General features: G+C 39.7%; 1 protein-coding gene and 1 pseudogene across 4 annotated transcripts in view; both read right to left on the reverse strand.

Moving 5' to 3' along the window:
* The window catches only part of ARIH1 (ariadne RBR E3 ubiquitin protein ligase 1), a 122,071-nt gene that overhangs the window by 94,332 nt on the left and 5,103 nt on the right, over positions 1-22,636 (reverse strand). The gene's annotated exons all lie outside the window — the stretch shown is intronic.
* LOC132212325 (RNA transcription, translation and transport factor protein-like) lies at positions 10,907-14,055 on the reverse strand (annotated as a pseudogene).

A 22,636-nucleotide genomic window follows, 5' to 3' on the forward strand; every position in this document is an offset into this window, starting at 1 on the left:
TAATAAATTAATTCACTGATTCTACAACCTAATGTCTTTTTAAAGAATGTTTTTATTGTTTTTAGGGGCGGGGGGAGGGAGAGAGAGAGAGAAACATCAATGGGCTGCCTCCTGCACATCTCCCACTGGCCCACAACCAAAGCATGTGCCCTGACTGGGAATCAAAACAGTAACCTCCTGGTGCATGGGTCCACCCTCAACCACTTAGCCACATGGGCCAGGCTACAACCTAGTATCTTGAATGTGACTCCCTCATCTCTGTTCCTGCCTTACTAACTTCATCATATTTCTTATTCAGACTATTTTACAGACTTCTCACTATCCTCCTTGCTTTCTAATCTCATTCTATTCTATTTCCTATACTGTCAGCAAAGTGTTCTTACCTACCACCTCCTATCATACTACTTCCCAATAATTTTTAGCAATATTCAATTCTTATTGTTCACTCAACATACCAGACCATTAATTGCTTCTGCCTTTATACATTCTATTTCTCCTCCTCTATAATGTTATCTCCAACCTTTTCTGGCTAGTGAGCTACTTACTATTCATTTTTCAAAACCTAGCTTCAAAACCCACTTCTACCAGGAGGATTTGTCAGTCCTTCACAGAAAACAACATTAAATATTCCTTCTCTAACCTTTCAATTCTACTGTTGCACATACCACTGCATAGTAAATTATTTTTACATGCCTCCTTAAAGAGTGGTCTAGTATCTCTATTCCTCCAGCACAGTGTAGCAGCTAGAGAAATATTTGTTGGTAAAAAACACACACATAAAAAAACAAAACAAAAAAGAAAACAATCAAATATTCAAGTTATATGTTGTTCCCAATTAAACTAAAGCATTATTTTTAGGAACCCATTATCCTCAGAAAATCTTAAAATAATTACAATATATTTAGGATCTTTTTTTTTCTTTTAGTTTAGTTTACTGATTTTTAGAGGAGAAGGACAGAGGGAGAATTATCGATGTGAGAGAGAAACACCAATTGGCTGCCTCCTGCATATACATACCCCCTATGGGGTATTGAGCCCTCAACCCAGGCATATCCTTGGGTGAGAACTAAAAAAAACAAAGAATGAGCATAATAGTGGTTGCCTCTAAGGAAGGGAACCAGGTAGTTAACATATTTTTACTTTTTAAGCTTTTGTACTTTGAAATTTGAGCCAAAAAATTATATGCGTAATCACATTTTTTTAAATCCTAGAAAAAAAGCTTGTCAACAGTGTTAGAATACTAAGGCTGTTTCAGGGATGGCTGAAGGGGGTCAATGGGGGGGAAAGGCGGACATATGTAATACTTTCAACAATAAAGAATTATTTTAAAAAATGATGCCTAAAAAAAAAAAAAAGAAGGCTGTTTAAAACTCAGAAGTTATTGCCTAGGGTGGGGGTGGAGGTGAGTTAGAAGAGGTCAATGGGGGAAACGGGGGCATATGTAATACTTTCAACTATAAAGATTTTTTAAAAAAGTTATTGAGGAGAGTTCAGTCATATTGGCCTTAGCATGCAACTTAATTCTTTGTTTTGGTTACACAGAAAGAAGAAAATCCTGATTAACAAAGATAAGACATTTGCATTGCAATTTCAGGATATTCTTCAATTAAACTGACCCAGAAGCTTAATAAAGGTAGCAGAAACATTTTATTCAGAGCTAACTCATTAACACTATCTAGCAACGACTTTTATTTTTATAAATGCAGAGTCAGAGGAAATATACAGAACTCAAAACCCCAAAATTATTAATAAAACTATAACATCAAGATTAATTACCTATTCACTTGTTATTGCAAAACCTGCCAGTGTCTGCAGTGAGAGTATTAACAAACATACTTTGCCTTGTCTGGCATTTATTTAACTGAACAGGGTGCACATGTGCCACTGTGGTGTTAGACCTTATATAATTTTAGAAAGGCTATCATAAAGGGTTAAAACCAGGCAGGTTCAAGTAAAAAGCTACAGGTAAACAGATATTAATATATGGAAGAACTCAAAATCAGAGCTGTTAAATATGAAATGCACTCACTTCTACAAGCAGCTGTGGGGGGTTAAATCACTGCAGAGGTTTTAAGAATAGGTTTTAAGAATAGGTTTAGTACCACTCAACAGGAAGGTGGTACTTGATAAGTGGTTGGCCAGGAGATCCTTTAAAATCCCTTTCATCCATGTTAATCTGACTCGGTGAATAAAAAACTGTGTTGACTCCGATATGAAACAAAGATTAGACAAGCTTACTGTCATCCTTAATTCTTTAGCTATTGTTTAAATGGTTTACTTTCATTCTTAAGAATGACTAGAGGATTTCTGAGAGTTCTAAAGTCCTATTTTCACTCTGCTGGCTTTACAGCTGGGTAGAATGCAAAAATTTAAGTCAAGCTTCAGACAGTCATATATTCCAAGGACCCAGCTATATTAATGCAATATGAATTGAGACGATTATAGAAAACAGAGACAAAGTTTAAGGCCAATGAAACCAAATTACTACTTTTAAAAAGTCAGACTGGTGAGTAAAATTATATACACTTACTTTTCAAAGAAATATTATCCCCATATTAAATAACAATCTCAGGCCCACTCTAAGATTTTGCTTCATAAGAACTAAAGTACTGAACAGTAGGTTAAAAGGTAAAGACACTTCCTTACATTTGAGTTTAAATCGTATCAATAATAAGCTCCTCTGAGAACTTCACAAAAGAACAATTTCTCATTATTTAGCAAAATAAGTCAGCTATTCTCCCCTTAACATATCAAGCATTTGTTATCTTGCACTTCCACAATTTCACAATGCTATTCTTTTTGTTGTTCGTCCTCGCCCAAGGATATTTTCATTGATTTTTAGAAAGTGGAAGGTGTGGAGGGGAGGAAGAGAGAAACATTAATGAGTGACACATCGATTGGTTGCTTCCTGCAAGCGCAGGGGATCGAACCTGCACCCCAGGCACGTGTCCTTGACTGGGAATCGAACCTGAGAGAGTCAGGTTCAATTCCCAGTGGTGGCCAGTCTGACACTCCAACCACTGAGCACCACCGGCTCAGTGTTCACAATGCTATTCTTCCAGAATCTGTAGATACTTCTTCTGTCAGACCACTGGTCTGTTCAAAATTTCATACATAAATCATGAGTAAATTTTACGTAATATATATACATATTATAACACAGGTCAAGTAGAATTATTTTATGTTAACACTTCGTGTTTTTGAATGCTTACATTGGACTAAAAAATAATAAATGTTGTAATAGCCATTGTGGCTTAAAATTTTCTTGAGGATGGTACATATGTAGGCTCTAAAGTTTAAGTGTGGCCTTCTGATTCTATTTCACTTTTACTATTTGGATTCATAGGTCATAGCAATGAAGTCACAAGTCAAAGCCCAATGACTCAGTCTACACAAGTCAATCTCCTGGGACATAGAGCTGGATAGAAAAAGGGAGTGCGGATCTGACAGACACAACAAAAATTACCCAGCACAAAAGACAGCAACATTCACATATGGTTTATTTATATTTAATGATATAAAATACTGAGTTCTGACTCCAGCTATGAAAGCCTGAGCAAGTTATCCACAAAATAGTAAAAATACAACCTACTTCAGAGAATAGTTGTGATGACTTATATTTCTTTAAATAACTGGTTAAGAGCAAAAAACAGTAATATTAGAGAATGAGAGAAGAGTTAATTCAGTGAAGTCAACAGAAGAATGTGAACAATTCACAAATAATAAAAATAGGAACAGCATACCAAGATTTTTGTCAATAACAAAATCAATAAGAAAACTCATTCATATTTAATTTTGACTATTCAAAGTCTGTTTTCAACTACGTTCCAGGAACTGTGCTGGTCAATGGCAATACCAAAAGTAATACACTGATCCTATCCTTAAGGATTTCAGTCTATGCAGTGGGAGACTAAATAAGAGAGATAAGAGCTTTTTTTTTTAATTAAAAATTCTGCCCTGGCAATTGTTGGTTGAGTGTTGTCCTGTGCAGCAAAAGGTCACTGTCTCAATTCCGGGTAGGGGCACACACCCGGTTTGTGGGCTCCATCCTAAGTAGGGGTGCATGCAGAAGGCAACCAATCCATTTCCCTTTCACATTGATGTTTCTCTCTCTCCCTCTCCCTTCCTCTCTTTCTAAAAATCAATAAAAACATATTTTAAAAATTAAAAATATTATTTTAATGTTGATATTACTGAAGATGTCCCCATTTTCCTCCCCTTTGCTCAGCTCCACCTTTCCCTCCCTTTGGCCTTCACCACACTACTCTCCATGTCCATGGGGTATTCATATATGCTCTTTACCAATCCCTTCATCTTTTTTATCCAGTCACTCCCACCCCCCATTCCTTGGACACCCAACAGTCTAGTCCTCAAAACAGACTCATTAGATAAGAGATATCAAGAAATGATGTTAGGCCTAACCGGTTTGGCTCAGTGGATAGAGCGTCAGCCTGCAAACTGAAAGGTCCCAGGTTCGATTCCGGTCAAGGGCATGTACCTTGGTTGCCGGCACATCCCCAGTAGGAGGTGTGCAGGAGGCAACTGATCGATATTTCTCTCTCATTGATGTTTCTAACTTTCTATCCCTCTCCCTTCCTCTCTGTAAAAAAATCAATAAAATATATTTTTTAAAAAAAAAAAAAGGAATGATGTTTAACCCCTAGAGTGCCGGGTAGCGCACCAAAAGTGCCGGGAGCGCTATTGCGCTCCTCCTGCAGTGTCACTATTAGATGCTAGTAGTTCACTCTTTATTGACAGATGGCACCTAAGTACAGATTACTTATGATGCCGAATGTTTGTAGTTCTAAAATTGACCACTGGCATTTATCTGCCTAATTTTTTACAGGTACTATGATTTTATGAAGTTTACTCAGATTTTGTAGCCCTAAAGCTTTGAAATGGCGTCCAGTTCTAAGTCTGTTTTTATTAGTGGTGATGATATTGCTAAATATGTCAACTCTTGCTGTGAAGATGACGATTTTGTGGAAGATATTGGAGAAGGGTGTCCCTCTATTTTAACATTATATGTTTTGTTCAAATTTTTTTTCTACTAGTATTTTATAATACAATCAGCAAACAATATATGTCAAAGATGAAAACAAATGTAGTAAAGGTTTCCTTAAGTTTTTGAATATGTAACTTCATTTACTTGCGATTCATAATTTTTTCCCTAAACTGCTGTAAAATCAGCAAAAATGCCTTGGCAATTTTAGCATAGTTCCTAGGATATTGGTTGGCACTCAAAGGGTTAAGGTGCATTCTGAGCGTGGATGAGTTTATCAAGGAAAAAGCCATACAAAAGCATAGAGAAAAGTTCCACAGGGAGTATCATTATTTTGCTATGCCAAGATGAGTGTGAAGAAATGGCAGATAAGGTAGATAGGAGTTGAATTATGAAAAGCCTGATCTATCATACTAAAGAATATTTTATCCAAGTTTGCATCCTCTTAGAGCCTAGTTATTGGATTGGGACTTCTAGGCTCAGACCTTCAAGGCTAAGTAGGCTCCTCATAAGTACCATTTCCTATCTAATTTCAACCCACTGCTTAAGAAAGGTTAAAGATCTGGCAAACTTTCTCAGGACATATGTGTAAACCAAGTATGAACATTTCTGACACTAAATAGATGATCACACTGTACAAAAAGATACTCAGTGTAGGGAGCGGTTCTAGAGGTAAGCCTCGGATTTACCTGTGGCAGAGCCACAAGTCCCAGCTTAGAGGGCAGAGCCCTCTTAGCATAATTAAGCTTGACCTTATGGTCACCCCCCTAGATCCTTCCTGGGTAGCTAATGGGCTGTGGGAGGTGCAGCAAGTGCTGCCAAAACAAGTGAAACTCACAAGAACATTATAACTATTTGACCACTACCTTGTTTTTCTCTGACTATAAAATAAAGCCTCAGCTTGCTGGCTGGATCCTTCTCTGTGGCCTCATCCAGGCACAGGAGATCCACCGAGCCCCAGCTATATTCTCTTTGTCTGTCTTTTCTTTAATCCTTCACCGCTCCTCCTCAGGCTCACCGAACCCTTGGCTGTGCTGGCACGGCACAATTCAGCATTCCCTGGAAAATCTGTGGTGACTATACTATACTACTCACAAGGCCCCATTTTTCACCAATATCACCCTTTTCACGGTCTTTTGATTTTTCTGATTTTGCCAATGAGAGCCTTCTACTAACCTCTAACAGCTTCTAACACGACTCTACTTATAATACATAGGGCAATATTATCCTTCTTTACTAAACACTTGTTTAAGGAAAGCCCTGGATGGCAGGGCTTTCCTTAAACAAGGAGCAAAGAGGGACCAACACTCAACAAAACCAGGATTGACTGTAAAAATAAAACTTCAGAAGTCAAACTAGTAGGTATGGGACTTAAGATTAATGGCAGTGCATATATTTAGATCCTCTACTTCAAAAACCAGGACAAGGCAAGTCCAGAAACAGGAAATAATAGAGAGGCTATACATGAATAAAAGTGGGCTGGGTCCTGAGTTATTTATTGCCTTTATAATCAAACTAGAGGCCCAGTGCACGAAATTCATGCACGGGTGGACTTGGGGGGGGGGGTGGTCCCCTCAGCCCAGCCTGCACCCTCTCCAATCCAGGCCCCCTTGGGGGATGTCCGACTGCCGGTTTAGGCCGGATCCCAGGATCCGGCCTAAACCGGCAGTCGGACATCCCTCTCACAATCCTGGACCACTGGCTCCTAATCGCTCACCTGCCTGCTTGCTTGGTCGCCCCTAACTAACCCCCGCTGCCAGCCAGGTCGCATCCAACTGCCCCCTCCCTGCCAGCCTGGTCGCCCCTAGCTGTCCCCTCCCTGCTGGCCTGGTCGCCCCACAGAGCCTACTGTTCAGTCATTTGGTCATTCTCACTAACCCCTCTGCCAGCCTGGTCACCCCTCATGGCCCCCCAGCTGGCCTGGTAGCCCCACGCAGCCTACTGTTCAGTCGTTTGGTCATCCCTCACTAACCCCCTGCCGGCCTGGTCGCCCCATGCAGCCTGCTTGTTCAGTCGTTTGGTCGTCCCTCACTAACCCCCCTGCCAGCCTGGTTGTAGGCAGCCATTTTGTGAGGGGGGTGTGAGGGTTAATTTGCATATTACCTCTTTATTATATAGGGTATTTATTTACATGTCTGCCCTTCCTAGAGTAGGAGCCCTGGAAAGGAAAGGAATGTTCTACACTAATCTCTGTGCTCCTAATGCCAAGTACATGTACCAAGAGGTGGCATATAGCTGTAATGGTTGAGTACAGATTTGGCAGAACATGGGGATAAGATGTACAGTGGTTTTAGGAATAGTAAAATCCAAGAGGATCAAGATCAAGACAGACAATGGCATTAGATTAGATGGAAAAAAGGCTTTTGTTTTTTTAGCTTCTTATCTTGGAAGTATTCACAACTAATTATCTTCTGTTACAGTTTGAATTTTATAACTGAAAAAGAACTTTGAAAGTCATTAAGTCAAAATAGTTTATTCTGTAAGGACAGATTCAGACTACTGATTTACTAAGGTCACACATTTAGTATCATAGATGAGACTCCAGGGGTGGGCAAACTTTTTGACTCGAAGGCCACAATGGGTTCTTAAACTGGACTGGAGGGCCGGAACAAAAGCATGGATGGAGTGTTTGTGTGAACTAATATAAATTCAAAGTAAACATCATTACATAAAAGGGTACGGTCTTTTTTTTTTTTTTTTTTTTTTTTTAGTTTTATTCATTTCAAACGGGCCGTAGTTTGCTTCGATTCCCAGTCAGGGCACGTCCCTGGGTGCGGGCTCGATCCCCAATAGGGAGCATGCAGAAGGCAGGTGATTGATGTTTCTCTCTCATAGATGCTTCTAACTCTCCTTTCCTCTCTTTCTAAAAGCATATTTCTTTAAAAAGGAAGCTGTCTTACACTCAGTTTTCAAGTTCACTTTTTATTCCTCATTAAGCATAACATCATTTTAAAAAATAAATCTCATAATCCTGGAACTAAAATCTTGCCTCACAGTCATATCCCTGTATCTTACACTTCCCTTCACATGGTTATCTGCAGTAGCCAGCCTCCAAGATGGTCCCAAATGAGCCTCGCCTCCTGATATCTGTGTCGTCCCCTCCCTTCAGCAGACCACGACAGTGTAGTCCAGGGCTGACTAGAGTGGCCAAAAGGACAATGCAGGAATCACAAAGTATGACTTCCAATCTAGGTCATAAAAAAACATTATTGCATCTGTCTGGCTTTCTTTGATACTTCTAGGAGAAGCCAGCTAACATGCAGTGAGGACACTTAAGTAGCCCTATGGAAAAAGCCGGGTGAGAAAGAACTAAAGCCTCCTACCAACAGTCATGTAAGTGAGCCATCTCAAAGCAGTTCATTCTTCAGCCCAAATCAAGCCTTCAGACAAATGCAACCTCAGCTGATAGGATGACTACAACCTCCTCAAAGACTCTGTGGCCAGATCACCCAGCTAAAGCATTCAAAAGTATGAGACAATAAATATGTGTTGTTTTTAGCTTCAACAAGCCACTTGTTGGGGTAATTTGTTGTATAACAATAGAGAACTAATATAAGTGACTAATCTAAAACCAGAGTCAATTAGCTACAATGAAAGATCATTTTAGTATTGTTTCCAGTATACAAACAGAGATAATAAACGTGTTGTTTTTAAGTCAGTAAATTTGTGACAACTTATTACAGCAACAAAAGGATATTAATACTGAGACCTGAAGGGGTATCTCAAAGAATGGTCAGTATTCCCCTTAGAAAATTTGCTGAATCCTGGGATTGCTCAGGGCCAAGACTAAAAATCTAAAGGTAAAGCCTCTAGCCCTCGTGTAGCTCAGACATTAAAGTGTTGACCTGTGCACTGAAAGATCATGGGTTTGATTCCCGGTTAAGGGTACATATCTGGGTTGCAGGTTCATTCCCCTGGCAAGTGCGGGAGGCAACCAATAGATGGGTCTCTCTCACCTCTCTCTCTCTCTCTCTCTCTCACACACACACACACACACTCACACATTTCCACTCTCTCTAAAAATCAATGGAAAAAATATCCTCAGGTGAGGATTAAAATAATAATATAGTAACAATAATAATAATAATTAAAGGTAAAGCCTCTGAAAAGCAGATGGTGCTTCCAGGAGTCTAAGGAAACAATGTGAAAGTGTGTGACCCCTAGGAGAAGAACTGCTGAGAATACATCCGGTTCTTAGCTGAAGAATCTAAAGGGCCAGTGGCAGATCACTGAACATGGCTAGAACTCAACCTTATTAGATTGAAGTGTCCATTTACCACTCTAACAGCCAATTCAAAGAAAAAACGAAAATCCTCAATATTGAATGTAAACTGTAATTGAAAAATACATTTTAAATAAAAAAAGAAAATCCTCTCTGGAGTAATCTATCATCATCCAAAATTTCTAAAATAATTTAGACACAATATATGGCATGCAATCAAAAGTATGCCAAATGACAGTAACACATGACTGAAAACTGAGAGAGAAAAAAACACATGGAGACTAACAGATAATTTGAATATTGGAGTTAGCTGACAAAACTTAAAAAAAGGTTAATATGCTGAAGAAAACAGAGCAAAAGTTGAAAAACACAAAAAAGAAATCACCAAAATATTAGCATCTGTAAAAAAAATGGCATGGAAACTCTAGAATTGAAATATAGAATATTTGAGGTGTTAAACTAATTAAAAGGTGTTTAACAGCAGATCAGACATAGGAAAAGACAGATTTGGAGATCCAGAAGAGAAAAGAGGACATACACAAAAAAGCACTGGACACAAATGGAACATAAAACGCCCTAATAGATGTATTATAACTGGGGTCTAAGAAAGCATGGAGAGAAAGAAGGCAGAACTGAGAATTTCCAAAATGATAAAAGACATCACTCCTATATATTCAAAAGGATCTGAAGACCCAAAACAAGATAAACACAAAGAAAACCATGGTAGGCGTATTAATAGTTTTCTATCAGTCTTTCAAAGACAAAGTAAAAATCTCACAAGCAATCAGATTAAAGGCTCATTAGCTTCCTCCCACCATAAACAATGGGAGCCAGTAGACAATGTAATCTTTAATGTGCTGAAAGAAAACTACCAACCTAAAATTATATACATAAGATATTCTTCAAAAATGGAAGTGAAAGAAAAATATTTATACAAAAAAACCTTTATTAAGTGTCTACTATGTGCCAGGTATTGTTCTGAGAGTACAGCAATGAATAAATAAGACAAAGCTCCTGCTCTGATAGGGTTTTGAAGTCTGAATATAAACAAAATAACAAATGGACTATATCAGGTGGTATCTCTGTAGCTCCTCCTTGGAAAAATTAATTTTCCAATAATTTCTCCCCCAACTAGTCATATCTTACTATTCTATTTCTAGATTTTATTTTTAAAGTACATTTCTGTTAAGACCCTCCACAGCATCTAAAACAGCTGTATATATAAATGTTTCTGATTAATCAGTAAAACTATTTACTTTGTAGTTTATAATCCATTGCTAATTTATAGTAAACTCATATAGTACAGTTGGTTCAGAATATCAGAGAAGCGATCTCAACCTATCTGGTCTCAGAACTTTTATTTTATCTTAAAAATTATTAAGGATGCCAAAGAGTTTTGTTTGAGTTATAACTATCAAAATCTATCATGTTAGATATAACTGAGAATTTAAAAAATATTTATGGCCCTAACCGGTTTGGCTCAGTGGATAGAGCGTCGGCCTGCGGACTGAAGGGTCCCAGGTTTGATTCCGGTCAAGGGCATGTACCTTGGTTGTGGGCACATCCCCAGTGGGAGGTGTGCAGGAGGCAGTTGATCGATGTTTCTCTCTCATCGATGTTTCTAACTCTCTATCCCTCTCCCTTCCTCTCTGTAAAAAATCAATAAAATATATTAAAAAAAATATTTATGAATTCATTAAAACAGTAACAAACCTTATTATGTTAATACAGACATTTTTATGAAAATAAATAGGTTCTAAAACAAAAATTTGGTAAGAATAATGTATTATTTCACATATTTGAAAGACTTTGATATCTAGCTAACTAGAAAAGAGCAGGATTCTCCTATTTTCTTCTGCATTAGATCTCTTGGATATGTTGTTTTGTTTGAAGAATAAAGAGAACATGGCCTCACAAAGATATGTATTTGGAAAAAGGAGAAGCACTTTCAGCTAATTATAAATATTCTTTTTGCTATTACACCAAAACGCAAAAAGTGGTAGTTTCTTAAAGGCTAGTTGCAAAGTAGAATCTGAAACCATATCAAAGAACTTCGCCCCTCACACACACACACTTTCCAAATTTATCAAAGAAAAAGCAATAATGGTAAATCTCTAGAACGTAATTTCCTGGGATTCCCTTGAAAATGTGAATATCTGATTTCCAAACACATGTCAGGGTGTACATGGTTCCCAATTGTACTAAGTAGGTGAGAGGCTGAAATCCTAAAATATTATCCTTATAAGTTTTCCCAGTTTGTGGTCTTTGTCTTTGGATCAGCAACAATTGCCTTAACAGCTACTATGTCTTAATTTTTGTCTGTAGCTTTCTGAGCTCTTCTATATGTAGCAATCGCAGTATTTGAGCAGCTTCATTAAGAACTGAATCTCTGGGGGGGGAGGTAAGAGATCAACCGAAGGACTTGTATGCATGCATATAAGCATAACCAAATGACGCAAGACACTGCACTGGGGGGGTGGGGGGGGTGAGGACATGGGGGGGGGGCGGTTAGGGGAGGCCAGGGGAAGGTCAATGGGGGAAAAAAGGAGCATACGTACTACTCTTTCTAATACTTAAACAATAAAATGTTTAAAAAGTATCACTATCATAAATACAAAAGAGGAAAACATATATAGACAAAAAAAAAAAAGAACTGAATCTCCTATGTCAAAACCAAGAACATGCTTGCCTAAAGCAACAGGCTTTAGTTTTGTTTGATTTGCTCTAGCAACTGCATCCTGTTGTCAGGCGCTCCAGGACCAAAATTCAAATTGCCTTAAGCATTACCAGGTAATCAACATCACGCTGAATCTGAAGGTTAGAAAAAGCCATTACACCAGCCTTAAAATCAAGATAATTTATATCCAAATTGACTAATGGCTCTGCATTTTTAGCTGCAATGATAGCATTTTTTATATAATAAGGTCCTAAGTCCTTTTATTTTTCAGCATTATTCTATATTCAAGTCTAACAGCTAACCCAGGAATAAGAAGCCAGTCAATTGCTTCTTGTGGATCTTGAATCTTGAAAGGACAGTTACCATCTCTGAGATACTTTTCAAAGAACTTGGACCAATCACTGCTGTGGATGTTTCTTATATTACTTGTTTTCAATCTTGTAGTGTCTGATTTTTCTGATCTTCAAGCCAAGCAATAAAGTTTCTAAATTGTTTCATGTTTGCAGTTGAAGCCTGCGGTGTTGTGGTAGTTGAGGGCTGTCAGCTTGCACTGGAACATGGTCCAGCCTTCTCACCCTAGTCCCCTGGGCTTTGGCCAGGAGAGGAGAGGCAAGGAGGTGTGGGCAGTCACAAGCACTGATAGCACTTCATACTCTTGTTACATTAAAATCCAATGGCTCATTCTGTATTTTGACTGGATCACTTACCAATAATACATAATTGTGAAATATCACAACTGGTCATTGGAAAGTTGGTCATTTGGAAAATATTGGTTCATTATGTCATGCAGATCTTCTAAATGTTGATAGTTTATTATATAATGTCTCATTATAAGTTTTTAAAAATATATATTTTTATTGATTTCAGAGAGGGAGAGGGAGAGAAAGGGAGAGGGAGAGGGAGAGATAGAAACATCAATTATGAGAATCATTGATTGACTGCCTCCTGCATTGCCCCCTACTGGGGGATCAAGCCCACAACCTGGGCATGTGCCCTTGACCAGAATCCAACCAGAGATCCTTCAGTCCACAGGCCGATGCTCTATCCACTGAGCCAAACAAGTTAGGGCTCATCAGACGTTTTTAAGGGCTAAGAAGCTGACAGTCTCACAATACAGATAAAAGTTTTCCAAAATTCTAATTTTCACTTTAAAACTTCAAATACTGAGCAATTTTGCATGAAATGACAGGTGTATTTCATTCACTTGAAGAAACATTAACCATATGTTTATTTGCCGTTTGTCTAAATAAAGTTTGTCAGTCATTCTTTCAAGTAAAAATGGTGTTCCAACACACAAGCAGCTTGTTCAGGTCACAAATCAACATGTTTTCTTTGAGACAACCATGTACTTTAGTAAGCAGCAGTGCTCCATGCATATCTCCAATTTTGCCACATAAGCTACTAAAATGTGTACTTAAGGGATAGGATATAAAACTAATAATTTTTACTGCTTCATCAAGGACAATAGTGAAACTAGTACTTTTTACTGTGTGGCAGTGAATAATACAATACAATGAATACTAGTATAGTATCCTGTGGTTCTACCTAACCATTGCTTCTGTACCATTGGTATAAATGTGAGCACATTTAAAAAGACAAATAACTTCTTAATATTACCATAAAATAGTTTTTCTTTCACAGACCATACTTTGAAAACTATTATATAGGAGTGACTTTATTTTTAACAACACTATTGTTAGACAATGCTAAGAATAGCTATAATCCCAGTCACTTCTCCCCAGGCTTGCTTTGCTATCTCCTTTGAAACTCTAATACTTATAAGTCACATATTAACTGACTCCAATTACTTAATAATCTATTCTTTCTCTTAATTACAACATTACAACTCTACTTTTTTATTTATTTATTTTTTTTAGGGATTAAGTATCCTAGGAACTGAGAAGTAGTTTCTGATTCTTAGTAAGTACTTATAAGCACAAGCCTCTAATGTGGACACATTGAATTTTGAGACATTTTGGACAGGCATTTTACTCCCTTCTCTCAAGGCTCCTCTACCTTTGATTTACTTACCAGTTAACCATTCTTGAAATTTAAAAATCATCCCCCCTGCCCTAGCTAGTTTGGCTCAGTGGATAGAGTTGTTTGCCTGTGGGCTAAAGCAGGGGTTGCCACCCTTTCGGACCACATGGACCACTGATTTTTTTTATTTATTTATTTTTTTTTATTGCTTAAAGTATTACAAAGGGTACTACATATGTATCCATTTTATCCCCCCGCCCTAGACAGTCCCCTAGCCTCCCCTATCCCCCAGTGTCTTATGTCCATTGGTTATGCTTATATGCATGCATACAAGTCCTTTAGTTGATCTCTTACCCCCCTACCTCCTGCCCCCCAACCCTCCCCGGCCTTCCCGCTGCAGTTTGACAATCTGTTTGAGGCAGCTCTGCCTCTGTATCTATTATTGTTCAAAAGTTTATAATGGTCTCTATTGTCCATGAATGAGTGAGATCATGTGGTATTTTTCCTTTATTGACTGGCTTATTTCACTTAGCATAATGCTCTCCAGTTCCATCCATGACGTTGCAAATGGTTAAGAGTTCCTTCCTTTTTAGAGCAGCATAGTATTCCATCGTGTAGATGTACCACAGTTTTCTAATCCATTCATCTACTGATGGGCACTTAGGCTGTTTCCAGATCTTAGCTATGGTGAATTGCCATCACTGATGTTTCTATCTCTCCCTTCCTCTCTGAAGTAAATAAAAATATATTTTTAAAAAACTCATCCCCCTCTGCATTTCCCATAGTCAAGTTAGCCCCGATCAAGTTACCTCTAAAATTTGTTTTTTATTATTGCTAACCTTTTTACTAACTAATCCTAATTTACAGCCTTTTTTTTTTATTTTATCCTTACCTCTAGGCTTCCAGCCATACTACCAAATATAAATACAGTAGTCATTTTCCTGCTAAAAAAAAAAGACTTAATCCCCCCCCCTCCGCCATTATAAGTCTAGTCTGATTCCTTAATAGGGCATTCATGGCTTCCCCATCTTGATGTCAGCTAATTTTTTCAATTTCATCTGTTGTTGTGCCTGATTTTTTCTACCACCCCCATTGCACTACTTCTAATTCCTTAGTATATAATACACCTTTATGTTTTCCAACTTTTGCTCAAGCTGGTCCTTCTGGAGATAAACTTTCTCTTCCTAACTACCTTACGTACTCCTATTCAGATCCTGCTCAGATATTACCATATCTTTTTCCAGGTCCCTCTCCTCTACCTTTCCAAGGCTCCCTTATGTTTGCAGAGCACTTGACACAAAGTTTGGTGTAGCCTACATGAGACTGTAATATAGCCATCTCAATACCTAAATGTCTCTAGATATGATAGGTGTGAGGGGTGACAGATGAGTCTTCTTCATCCATAGCATGCAGCACACTGAAACAATCTCTGACATAGAAGAAACTCAGTTTGTCCCTGCCTGGTACTATGTGTACCGGTTAATTATGCAGATTTTTTTCAATAGATGGAGTTACACATATGTTGATATATATGAGATTTGATATATATGCTATTTTGTTGTATTGACAAGCTTCAAAACTTCATATGTCAAATTTTCTGAAGGTCTTAACACCATAGATATCTTTACGCTTAAAAATGTTGAATTTTGTGCCCCAAAAAAAGCATTTGCGGGAAGTTTTAATTCATTATTTTGAAGAAAAGTGCTGCTGAAAGTTATCATATACTACTTTGGGAAGCTTATGGTGAACATGCTCCAGTGTTGAATGCTGGTTTAAACACTTTAAAAGTGATGATTTTGATGCGAAAGACAAAGAACATCCAGGTCAAACGAAAAAGTTTGAAGACCAACAATTACAAGCATTATTGGATGAAGATGCATGTCAAACTCAAAAACAACTTACAGAAAGATTAAATGTTGCTCAGCAAACAATTTCCGATTGCTTACAAGCAGTGGGATTTTAAAGGAAGGAAAAATGGGTGCCACATCAACTGAATGAAAGACAAATGGAAAACCGAAAAGTCATCAGTAAAATGTTGCTTCAACAGCACGAAAGTCTTTTGCATCGAATTGTGACTGGTGATGAAAAGTGTATTTATTTTGAGAATCCCAAACACACAAAATTATGGGTTGATCCAGGTCAACCATCAACATCGACTGCAAGGTCAAATCGCTTCGGAAAGAAGACAATGCTCTGCGTTTGGTGGGATTAGGAAGGTGTGGTGTATTATAAGCTTCTAAAACTAGGTGAAACTGTTAATACTGATCACTACCGACAACAAATAATCAATTTGAATCACGCTTTGATGGTAAAAGGACCAGAATGGGCCAGAAGACACGGCAAAGTAATTTTGCTTCATGATGACGCACCATCACACACTTCAAAACCAGTTGAAGACACATTAAAAGATCTTGCCTGGGAAGTATTAACCCACCTGCCGTATTCACCAGACCTTGCTCTTTCAGATTACCACCTATTCCGATCGATGGCACATGCACTTTCTGAGCAACACTTCAAAATGTAAGAAGTGGAAAATTGGGTCTCTGAATGGTTTGCCTCAAAACAAGAAAAGTTCTATTCAGACGGTATCCACAAATTACCTGAAAGATGGGGGAAATGTGTAGGTAGTGATGGACATTAGTTTGAATAAAGCACTTTTGATGTTTCCCTTGAAATTATCATGTTCTTTTATTACAAAATCCGCATCATTAACCGGTGCACCTAGTAAAAGCTTGCTGCCTTAGTTTCTTTATCCAGCCGCGAGTTTGACATGCTTGCAGTAAACCAAAAGGAGATAGACAAGATTTTTTTATGGAACTAATAAACTTTTTTATGACTTCTAGAGAACACCACAGTAATAGTATAAGAAGATGGCAAGAAAAAAAAGTGTTTAAATTCCTAGAGGACAAGCTTTTTAAGGCCTCTGAACATATGGTAACTCTTTTATAAACTATTATTTGCATGTAGCTCCTGGCACTTTATTTACCCCCCCCCCCAACCCCCCCCCCCCCCCCGGCACTTTATAGAAACCAGGGGTAGAGAACCTTTTTTCTGCCAAGGGCCATTTGGATATTTATAGCATCATACACAGGCCACACAGAATCATCAACTTTAAAAATTATCCTGCTATATTTGATCAAACATTTCATCAACTCACCCCCTAATGCCTTGGCAGGGCCAGACCAAGTGATTTTGAGGGCCTTTATTCCACCTGTGTACCGGACATTCCCCACCCCCAGTCTTAGTACTAAGGAGATGTTACCTAATACTTCATTATCTGCTCTACTTTCTGCCAAAATGTGTTAAGTGTCAGGTCAAATGTGATACTTCTTTCAAATGGAATACAGCAAAAAGGAAAAATGTTATTGAACAATGTTTACATTTAAAAAAAATTAGATGGGAGGCCCTGGCCAGGTAGCTCAGTTGGTTACAGTGTTGTCCCAATACACCAAGGCTGCATGTTCAATCCCCAGTCAGGGCACATATAAGAATCAACCAATTAATGCATAAATAAGTGGAACAACAAATAAGTGGTTTTCTCCACCCCCCCCCCTTTCCTCTCTCTCTCTCTCTCTCTCCCCCTCTCTAAAATCAATCAATAAAAATAAAGTTAAATTTAAAAATTACATGGGAAAACTACCAGCACAATATTTGGTATTTCTCATTTATACCCTCACAACCTTTTGGCCTTAATACCAGCACTCTCATTTTTTTAAATGAAAAAAGTAGGACTCTAAAAAGTCAATCTGCCAGTGCAGCTGCTAGCTCAGTAATAACTTTTTAAGCTGCCTTTTGAGATACCAAATTACCAATGAGGCATCTATTATGCGCCAATATATATCAAGGAATGAGACACTGTATCCAAGATCAAGCCAGATGACAACATATCACTGGGTGAATGACAATTTAGGAAGAAAGCAAAAATTTAGGAAGAAATTACATATATACTACTTAAAATATGTACTGTTTTTTGGGAATTGAAGATTCAACATTAGCCATTTTAATTAGCTAGGACAATTTTGTTTTGCTTTCTTTTAAATACTCTTCAGCTTTTTGAAAACATTGAAAATAAGGAAAGGACTTCCACTACTATTTCTATGAATCTCACTCATCCCAGGTTAGAAGTCTCTGATCATTCTCTCACCTAATAAGTGATCATCAAATGTTAGCCTCAATAAATTCTCATCCTTCTATTTATCACATCATGTAAAGGGAATAAATAAGCTCTTCATAAACTTACATAGTAACCTAATGTCAAGATCAAAAGATGACCTGTATATATTTTGACAAGATCTTAGCAAAGTTATGGCCTGTGATACAGTGCCTAGAAGACAGTATCTATGTAATCTATAATAATCAAAGGGTAATATGATAATTAGACCGGACGTCTACCAGACATCATTCTGGAAGTCCGTCCTTTCTGACGAAGCTGGGGCTGGAAGGAAGCCAGTCTGGGTCCTGGGTGCCTGCAGGCGGCCTCGGGGAAGCCAGCCCTGGTCCCAGGTGCAGGAGGGAAGCCGGTGCCAGGCCAGCAGCGGGGGGGGGGGGGGGGGGGGGGGGGGGGGCTACTCTTGCACGAATTTTCATGCATCAGGCCTCTAGTGTTAAATAAAGTAGGGCAATGTGCATAATCAAAGATATAGGTTCATGTCATAAAAGAAATGAAGAAAGGGGGATTGGTTTTAAAAACAAAAGTAATAACCTAATCTTTGGCAGGGTTTGAAAGAAAAGTTTTTCCTTCAAGTTTCCAAAACAATAGTTATGTCTTAAAAAAAATTTTTTTTCACACAACAGGCCACCCTGGGAACAATGCCTATGAGTAAACATGAAAGCAGATGTTAATTCCTTTTTTTAAAAAATCAGGAGTTAAACATTGGAATGAGCTACATCATAAAATAGCTCAGTCATTTGTACTTAAGCAGAGATTGGAATGTTACTGAAAGGATTCTTTAGAGACATTAGGCAAGAACAGGGGCTCTCAACTCTAAATGTACATTACAATAATCCAGAGAAGGTAAGATTTTTATTTAATGACAATGCCTACTCCAAATTCTGGGACCCATTTTTAGTCTGGGGTAGGGCCTAAATGCCGGCATTTTTTAAAATCCTTAAGTAGATTGCATCAATGTCAACATATTGGTTGTGATATACTATAATTTTGCAAGACATTACCATTGCAGATAAATCAGTAAAGGGTATGTGGGATCTCTGCATGTAAAAGCTAAAGTTTAAAAAAAATCAGTGGTCTGCAGAATCTCAAATTACTGCCAAATCTTAGAGACTACAAACTGTCCTTCTAATCTTAGCCAATTGAAGGTAATTAGGAATGCTTATCATTTAAAGGTATGATAATGCTTTGCAAAGCCAAATACAAGTATTTAAGGTTAATCCAAACTAAAAATCCAAAACTACTAAGCCTTCCTAAGAGTATATAAATTGACTGGATAAACAGTATACATATTTGCAATTCACATCTTGATTGAGCCAGATAGACAGATAGAGATATAGATATATAGATCTGTATCTATATACTAGGGGCCCGGTGCACGAAATTCGTGCACTGGGTGTGTGTGGGGAGGGGAGTGTCCCTCAGCCCAGCCTGCCCCCTCTCACATACTGGGAGCCCTCAGGCGTTGACCCCCATCACCCTCCGATCGCTTGATCGGCCCCTTGCCCAGGCCTGACACCTCCGCCAGAGGCATAGACCCCCATCACCCTCCGATCGCCTAATCGGCCCCTTGCCCAGGCCTGACACCTCCGCCAGAGGCATAGACCCCCATCACCCTCCGATCGCTTGATCGGCCCCTTGCCCAGGCCTGACACCTCCGCCAGAGGCATAGACCCCCATCACCCTCCGATCGCCTGATCGGCCCCTTGCCCAGGCCTGACACCTCCGCCAGAGGCATAGACCCCCATCACCCTCCGATCGCTTGATCGGCCCCTTGCCCAGGCCTGACACCTCCGCCAGAGGCATAGACCCCCATCACCCTCCGATCGCCTGATCGGCCCCTTGCCCAGGCCTGACACCTCCGCCAGAGGCATAGACCCCCATCACCCTCCGATCGCCTGATCGGCCCCTTGCCCAGGCCTGACGCCTCCGCCAGAGGTGTCAGGCTTGGACAGGGGACCCCCATTTCCCCCTGATCACTGGCTCTGGCCCCCGCCCAGGCCTGAGGCCTCTGGCCCAGGAATCATGCCTGGGCAGGGGACCCCCATCTCCCTCTGATCGCTTGCTCCACCCCCGCCCAAGCCTGATGCCTCTGACCCAGGCTTCAGGCCTGGGCAAGGGGACCGTCATATCCCCCCAATCCCCGGCTCTGCCCCCCGCCCAGGCCTGATGCCTCGGCCAGAGGAGTTGACCCTCATCACCCTCCGATCACCAATCACCGGATCGGCCCCTTGACCAGGCCTGAGGCCTCCGGCAGAGGTGTCAGGCCTGGGCAGGGGACCCCCAGCTCCCCGTGGTTACAGGCTCCGACCCTGCCCAGGCCTAATGCCTAACGCCTCTGGCTGAGGTGTCCGGCCCGGGCAGCGGGGACCCGCAGCTGCAGCGGCCCCGCGATCGTGGGCTCCGCTTTAGGCCCAGGCAAGGGACCCCTAGCTCCCGGGACTGCCAGCTTCGACCGTGCCCAGCTCCCATCGCCGGCTCCACCCCTACTTCCTGCTATCACTGGCCAGGGCGGCAAAGGCGCCTGATTCTCCGATCATGGCTGGGGGGCAGGGCAAAGGCGGCCCCAGGGCCGCCTTTGCCCTGCCCCCCAGCTCTTAGCTCCCCCCCTGGGTTTCCGATCACTGTCAGTGGCAGGGGGCTTCTTCCTGCTTTCCCTTTCGCCTCCCTGCATTGTGCCTACATATGCAAATTAACCGCCATCTTGTTGGCAGTTAACTGCCAATCTTAGTTGGCAGTTAACTGCCAATCATAGTTGGCAGTTAATTGCCAATCATAGTTGGCAGTTAACTGCCAATCATAGTTGGCAGTTAACTGCCAATCATAGTTGGCAGTTAATTTGCATATAGCCCTGATTAGCCAATGAAAAGGGTATCGTCGTACGCCAATTACCATTTTTCTTTTTTATTAGATAAGGATCTATATTTGTGTAATCCCCTCTTCTTGTTTATGGGCTGGATTTAGTTACAAGTAGAGTATGTTAAAGTGATGGCATATCACTTCTGAGATCATCATAAAAAGACTGTGGTTTCCATCTGGGTACTCTCTCTCAGACGTGTTCTGAAGGAAAGAAACTATTGTGCTGTAAGTTACTTTATGGAGAAGCCCACGTGGCAAGGAATTGATGTCTCTGGCCAACAACCAACCAGTGAAAATCTGAGGCCTGCCAACAGCCACACAGATGACAGTGGCAGGGGATCTCCTCCAATCAAGACCTGAAATCCTGCTTGATATCTTGGCTACAGCCTTGTAAGAAGAGACTCTGAACCAGAAGCACCCAGCTAAGCTGCATCCAGAATTGTGACTCCATAGAAACTGTGAGATAATAAATGTTTGTTGTTTTTAAGTCACTAAGTTTTGGGGCTAAAGAGAAGTAGCTACCATAGACCAAACCCCAAAAAAGAAATCTAATGTGGTGACTTCTGCCTACCTTTCTTCATAGTATCAAAGCTTCAATAACACTATCACCAATAATTTATAAACTCTTCTGTTTTGACTGACCTCACTATTAGCCAGACACCTTCCTCATTCTCAATTTCTCAGAAGGGCTTCCTATTCCTCATTTCTATCCATTGAAATCCTAGCTATCTTCCAGATTGAATACTATTCACTTAGCACTTAACAAAACTACTAACTGACCTAATAGCTTTGAGTATCTAAATTCAAAGAGATCACGAACTCCTTCAGAAATCTCATAAAACCCCAAGCAGTGGGGGAAGGATTGAAAGAAAACCAAGTGATCCATCCTAGAATGTAAGATGTCACTAGTTTGGTTTGCACATTTGAAAGAACTGACCACCTTATCTGAAGGATATCAGTAATGATGACAAATCTTCAACTCTATGATTAGCCTAGAAAGTGTTGTCCAGGCTCTTAAAATTTTCCTTCCATTAGTTTCTTAAACAACTTGCTTCCATCATTAACCCACCTCTGTAGTAATTTACAGCAAGTTAAAACAACGAGAAACACTGCCATTAAATTTCAACTACATCATTGGTTCTCAAACTTTAGCTTGCATTAGCATCACCTGGATTGCTTGTTAAAGCAGACTGTTGGACCCCACCCCCAGAGTTTCTGACTCAACAAGAATATAATTTAAAAGTTATAGCTCAAAAAGACAGGTTAGAAAAAGATAAAAAAGTTCAAGAGGAGTAAACCATACCCAACACCTTAAGAGCTTCAAAATACAAACCCACACTCTTTCTCCTCTTCCTCTCCCTCTTTTGCCCCCTATGCTCCACCCAAACAAATTAACTAAGGTAAGTTCATCTTGGTATGCACACTAGAGTTCAACTTTTTGGAAACAATGTGCATCTCCAATTAAGGATGTTAAACAAAACATTAATGTAAAAAAGATTAATCTAGTAGTTCAACTCTCTTGTTTTAAAGTCCCAGATTTAAAAAACAACAAAAACAAATAACAAAAAAAGCAAAACTGAAGGTTGAGATGTAAATTAACTTGTCAGAAGAAAAGCCAGGGCTAGAACTTGACTCCCAGCCAGTATAAAATATGCTGGAATAAAGTACCTCTCAATTTATGCCTGAAACCTCACTTTACTACAAGTTCTTTAAAGTAAATCTTTTAAT

This window comes from Myotis daubentonii, chromosome 1, assembly GCF_963259705.1.
Source record: "Myotis daubentonii chromosome 1, mMyoDau2.1, whole genome shotgun sequence".
NCBI lineage: Eukaryota > Metazoa > Chordata > Mammalia > Chiroptera > Vespertilionidae > Myotis > Myotis daubentonii.